This window comes from Psammomys obesus, unplaced genomic scaffold, assembly GCF_907164565.1.
Source record: "Psammomys obesus unplaced genomic scaffold, mPsaObe1.curated_primary_1811, whole genome shotgun sequence".
NCBI classification, from domain to species: Eukaryota; Metazoa; Chordata; class Mammalia; order Rodentia; family Muridae; genus Psammomys; species Psammomys obesus.
The window spans coordinates 1,107,124-1,113,884 of record NW_026587215.1 but is presented as its reverse complement, the minus strand read 5'-3'; the positions used below and the strand labels follow the sequence as shown (position 1 = coordinate 1,113,884).

Below are 6,761 nucleotides of genomic sequence, written 5' to 3'. Positions count from 1 at the left end.
CAGGCTGGTCTCCAGAGTGATTCCAGAATAGCCAGGGCTACACAGAGAGACTCTGTCTTGAAAAACAACAAACAAACAAACAAACAAACAAAAAATAACACCATGCTGGGTCTGGGGAAGGCATGGTCCCCACTGTGGTAGCATGGAGACAGGGATATAAAGGAAGGTCTTGAAGGACCCAGCACTCCAAATGGGCAAAGGCTTTGAGATGAGCAACACTAGCCTGGGGAACAAGCTGCTTAGCGTGTGGGAGAGGGATGGATGGGAGTTGAGGATCACGCAGGGCCTTGCAGGCCAGATAAAGGGTCTCAGCATGTTGCTTCACCGGAGGGTCCTGGGGAGCTACGGATAGTCATGGGGTGAGGCGAGACTTAGGGAGGCTCCCTGGGCAGAGAGGAGGGTTTGGACTCCTCCAGCGGCCCAGAAGGTCACTGAAAGGAGGAGCCTTCCCTCTCAGTCTTGTACCCGTCTCCTTTACCTCAGACTCCTGCTTGTCTCAGCCTCCCTGGCCTGCCCCATCACCCTTCTGAGCCAAAGGCACAGAGACAAGCCAGGGTCTCAAACCTGCACTCACCTTGTGGGGACAACCCCTCCCACACAGGAGGGCAAGTGGTCTTCAGGTGACCCTGCACACCCGGAAGGGAGCAGGAGGGACCCTCTCCTGAGAACCAGCACGTCCCCTCACACAATGGGACTTTTTCAAGCCATCTTGCAGGGGCCAGTCTGCTCAAGTGTGATTACCTGTAATGAGCCTGTGAGACAGCAGAGCTGTCAGGAGCAAAAGTTAAGAGACATTTTTGGTGACAGTGACTGGGCAACGCCCCTAAGACACTGAGAGCTTGTAAGACAGCAGAGCTGTCAAGCAAGGATAGATAAGAAGATATTCGTAGTAATAGTAACTAAGAACGCTCTTAAGGCAGCTGACGTGTGTGCGTGCGTGTGAAAGAATGATAAGTTAAAGCTATGCCCTGAAAAATGTATAAAAACTGGAGCCAGAGCCCACTTGGGCTCGGCAGGCCAGACTCTTTAGTGAGTACACTGAGAGCCCGCCACTAACCAGCCAATTCCCAAACGGTTGTTTGAAAAGCCCAGACCACCTTAACAAACCAGTTCTGAGAGGACCACCTTATCAGACTGGCCATGGAAGGTGGCTCCCGAGCAACCACAGCTTCTTCGCATCTGAGGCCTGGCTGGAGCAGAGAAGCTCCGAGGCCTATCAAGTCATCAGAAGATGCGTTTGAGGCCCGGCTGGAACTGAGAAGTTCCAGGACCTAAAAGACACCCAAAGCCGGAGGCAAAAGTGTCCCGAGCCCATACCTGTGGCCAGGTTGTATTCCCCATAAGATGTATAATGTGCTAGGCAACTCTTAGATATCTGTGTGATTAGTGGGATTAAAATTCAAAAATCATTCTGGCATTGGCTTTTATCAATACCTTGCCGCCCTTTGTGGCGTCTCAGTTAAAGTCCTTCAGCCTAATTAAGCGCTCGTGACAGCTGGCGTAGTTGGCAGGACTAAACTTTTTGGCCAATGATTAATATAACCCGCCTCCATTTAAAAAAGAGAAAGAGAGAGAGAGAGAGAGAGAGAGAGAGAGAGAGAGGAAAGAAAGGCAATCCAAATCTTGTTCCAGCAAATTCTGGGAGCTCAACTTCAAGCCATAACTGATGCCTGTGCCCAAACTCCGGATCTCTGAGACTGGAGGAAGAGGTAATTGGGACGAGGTAGGCTGAAGGTGACTAACACCTGACTTTGGCTAAAACGGATGCCTGAGCCCAACTCTGGGTCTTTGACCTGGAGGAAGAGGCCTTTTGGGATGCTGAAGGCTGGAGATATAGGTGCAGGTTGAGAGCGGAAGGAGAATGTTGGATGCCATAGAAACAAATGAGGCGCTGGTTGGCCAAAAGAATTGAAAGAAAAGCTGATAAATTGGTTGAAAAAATTATTTTTAACCCACCAAATTCAAAGTGGGCAAAAGGCTAGCCATAAATATAATAAAGAGAAGGACTGGGAGTAGCTACCCCGAGTCCAACTCTGGATTGGTTCCATCGTTTCTGGTGGAAACCACCACTAAACACACTCCCAAATTGGAAAGAGTGGTTGATTGCCTCAACCCCTTTCCTCCTAGCAATTCTTGCTCGCCAGAGACAGGAACAGGATCAAGGGGTAGACTGCAAACTCGCACCGAAGTAGAGATAAGGGAATCTAGACTGTTCACTCCACAGGAACTGTCTGAATCAAGGAGGAAATATGCCCAAAATGGCATGAAAGATGCCATTTTAGGAGCACTAAGTCACTTAAAAATGAGCTTGGCTGGACCATTACAAAATGTCCAGACTATAGCAGAGGCTATAATCTATTTTAAGAATTTTAGAGAACTAGATACAGAGAAGGTAATTAGCTTTCAAGCAAATAAAAAAACACAGAAAAAAAACTAACCCCCCCCCCAAACCATTTAAAAATTTAGCCAGAATAAAACCATTTGGATTAGGAAACGGGAATAGGATGCCAATTAGACCTTTAATACAGAAAACTAAACCAGGACTGTTTAATAAGGTGGTAGGAAGACAAATAAACGCCTGGGGAAACAGCCGTTCTAAACCAACACAAAATACCAAAACCATATATTCAAGACCTAACTTCCAGCCTAAAAAGCCTTTTTTAGCCAAAGACCCTCGGGACCCTGGGAAGCCAAGGGACCGGAGATGGAAAGGACAAAGCAAACGCTTTTCTGCATAAATGAACAGAAATATAGACCTATGGTGTGTCTACCCATTAAGGTGAAAGACAAACTGATACCCATAAAATGGCTACTAGATACTGGAAGTGATATATCAATTATAAATATATTTCAAGATACTTTTAAAACTGAAAGATATATTAATATACAAGGACTAAATTCAGTAACTAAGGTACCTCTTATTAATATTAGTTTACAATTATATGATAAGGAATTTAAGATAGAAGTAGCAAGCTTTGCAGCTCCACAAAATGTATTAGAAATTAAGGAGATAAATAGGCTTTTTCCTACTTTTTAAAATTACAAAACAATTCAAAAACATGCTTGTAATTTAGCAGAAGTTAAAATAGACCCAGTACATTTACCAAAAATTAAACCTTCCTTTACAAACCAATATCCTATTAAGGGAGGAATTAAAGAAATAACTGAAGTTATCAAGGACTTATTAAAGAAAGAATTATAAAAAAACCACAATCGTTTAATTACAATTCTCCAGTATGGCCAGTTCTTAAACCAAATGGCAAATGGAGATTTACAGTGGATGATAGAAGAATTAATGAAATTAGCCCTAAAATGCCAGGAAACTTACCTAGTGTAGAAGACATATAGCGAGACCCCGTCTCAGCCTGGGCCAGTTCAGGACATATTCTTACAGATAAGACAAGATGGGCCGCACCCAAATGGCTAGCAGCTGTGGACTTGTCAGATATGTTCTTTGGAGTCCCATTGCACCTAGACAGCCAAGAGATGACGACTTTCTCTTGGCAAGGGCAGCAATACAAATTTTTAAGATTACCACAGGGTTAAATAGCCCAGTAATAGCCCCATAACACTTTACAATTAAAATTACAAGATTTTAAGGATTCAAAGGCAGCTATTTTGACATATATAGATGATATTATTATTTTTGGAGAGGAAAAAGAGGAAGTACAAGACACACTAGAGAGGCTAATTCAACATCTTAGAGATCAAGGATGGACTATTAATAAGGATAAAATTTAAGAAGTAGCACAAGAGGTTAAGTTTTTAGGAATCCGCTGGTCAACAGATAGACCAAAAATACCAAAGGAAGTGATAAATAAATTAGAAACACTCAAGGTACCTATAAATAAGACAGAAGTACGACACCTAATAGGATTATTTGGCTATTGGAGATAGCATATCCCATATTTACAAGTAATTCTACAACTACTGTATAAAATAACAAAAAAAGCACAGGACTTTATATGGACCACAGAACAGGAAGATGCACTGAAATTAACATTAGACCATATTAAACAATACCAGGCTCTGACATATACACAGGAAAATGATGAAGTTATTATTGATAAATTATATATGCATGGATATGGTAATTGGAACATCTTTACAAAAAATAAAAATGTGCTAAGGCCAATCGGATTTCATACCAAAAAATTCCCATGGTCAGAAAACAAATATTCGCTGTTTGAAAAAACAATATGGACCTTATATGAGGCCATAAGAACAGTGCAATCTCTGTTGAGACAGAACTTGGTGACAATCCGAACACCGATGCCCTTGCTAGACTGGGTAAAGGCACCAGGAGAGGCATGGGCTGGTCTACCCATGGCGGGAAAGGTGCTACAATGGAAATGGTACCTGTCGGAATTCCTTCGGGTTGTACCTCTGCATGCAAAGGGGACGGCGTCAAAGATGTCGGAGTCGATACTACAGACCAACAGCCCCATGACTCCAGAAGGCATGACCTTCCCAAACATCTCCCCTCCCCCAAAACAAACGCCAATGGGGCAATGGGGCACAGAGGAATACTCCCCCACTTTGGTTAATGCCTGGTTCACGGATGGTTCATCAACCACCATGAACAATAAAACACACTGGAAAGCAACAGCCTACAGACTAGGGGATGGCATGGTTATATCTGAACAAGGCACAGAAAAATCAGCTCAACATGTAGAAGTCATAGCAGCATTATTAGCTGCCAGACAATCTCTTAAAAAAAAAAAAAAAACAACCAACAAAATACCTGTATATATTTGCAGACTCCTAGTGTGTAGCTAATGGAATAGCTATCTGGTCAGGAAAATGGAAACTAGCTGGATGGAAGCTAGGAGGTAAAGATATTTGTTCCAAAAAAACATGGATAGAATTAGATGAGATAGCCAAACAAGTAAAGATTAGAGTAACACACATAGATGCACATACAAAGAAACAAGATGAGACTTCCAAAAATAATGATATAGTAGATAAACTTTCCAAGGTATTACAGGTAATTAAGTTGAAACCATTATGGGAAGTAGGAGAGAACAGGGATGGAAAGATTAAATTAAAACGAAACTGGAAAATACAAGAGCCATACACACAGGATATACCTATAAGTAGAGAAGAGACTCTACAGTTACATAAGAGCATAGGCCATAGAGGACCACATCCCATGGATCAGTGGTTCAAACAGAGGGATCTTAAGGCACGTAGAACAGATATTAAATGGCATTACAGCCAAGTAAAGACTGTCCAGCATCACAAAACGAGCTTTAGACACAATTGTAGAGGAATTGTAGGACACAAACTACATTTAAATAAGACAGTACAAATTGACTATACTGGACCATTGACGAATTTTAAAAATAAATATACATGTACAGTGGTAGATATATGGACAGGATTGGGACTCGCAAGAGCATCACCACATCCAGATCAACAAGGTGCAATTTTAACAATATTAACATGGTGTACCATGCTAGGAACTCCAGAAGTAATACAATCAGATCGAGGAAAACACTTTACAGGTAAAGACACCCAAAGAAGAGCTAAACAACTTGATAGACAATGGAATTTCCATAAGGCATATACCCCAACAGCTGCAGGAGCCACTGAAAGATTTAATGGCCTGTTACAAGTTAAATTATTAAACCAAAATCCTCCTTTAGAGAAAGATTTAAAACTAGCATGTATAGAATTAAATAATAGACCCAGATCAAATAGACAGAGTCCATTAGAAGAAATAAGACAAATGACTATTATGCTAGATTACCCTAGATTAGTGTAGAATAGATTAGATAGAATATAGAACACTAATTAGACAATTTTATTAAATAAAAGGGGATATAATAATGTAACACATTATAGTATTATACATATCAATTATAATGTAACATTATGGAACAATACAGGGAATGAAGGAAATTTTTTTTTTATTTATTCCAAATAATCCAACACACATACCAATTATGTTTCCTGATTGGTCATATGTAACAGCACTAGAAATAAATATTCCAAAAAAGGCAACAGAGAATAGACATTATTATGTCAATCAAACATCTTTAAAAATAGCTGAGTTTGATGTTAAAAAAGATATCACTTTTTATTCATTATTAATATCACCACATGTAAATGTTAATATGACTACATGGAATATACATAATTCTAGATTATATTCAGAATATGATAAGTATTATATTTGTGCCCACCAAACAGGAGGACAAGATGAATTTCCAATTTCATTTAATATTATTGTAAAACCTGAAAATCGTACAATCCCTGCACAGAGTGAACAAAAATTTAGAGCCCCTAAAAAAACTCCAAACATTATATAAAAAGACATTCCCTGAAAGAACATTTAAGGTCTGACTGGGGACTGAAGACTCAGGTTCTGCCTCTAGCCCTGCTTATTCATTCTCTCCATTTGCATGTGTGATGTCCAGCTTTCCTACCTGAGGGTGATTTAGGGTAGGACTCAGGGCTGTGGCACTTTCTAGGTGACTTTTTTTGTGTGTCTTAATCTGTAGCCTAGGCTGGTCTGGAATTTGAAGCAGTCCTGCCTGGGATAACAGGTGTGAGTCACCATGCCTAGCTGAGGTCAGGTTTTATAGTCCTCTTGTCCATTCTTTCGAGGTTACCTTCCTTGATGTCTGGCAGACCCTTTCCTGCTCCTCTCCCACCTGAGCTGTGATATGGATTTGTCCAATGCTAATGTCCCCTGTAACAGGCACTAATTTTTTTTTTTTTTTTTTTTTAAGGCAGGGTGGACAGAGATAAAATCC

The 6,761-nt window shown here is 40.7% G+C and overlaps 1 long non-coding RNA gene across 1 annotated transcript; it reads right to left on the bottom strand.

Annotated features, from left to right (window-relative positions):
• Positions 1–580: 580 nt before the first annotated feature.
• LOC129673226 (uncharacterized) lies at positions 581–4,420 on the bottom strand. Its single transcript, XR_008719633.1, has 3 exons — positions 4,360–4,420; positions 3,329–3,499; positions 581–768 (listed from the first exon to the last, which is right to left on the bottom strand). It is a non-coding gene; the product is annotated as an uncharacterized LOC129673226 (long non-coding RNA).
• Positions 4,421–6,761: the final 2,341 nt, after the last annotated feature.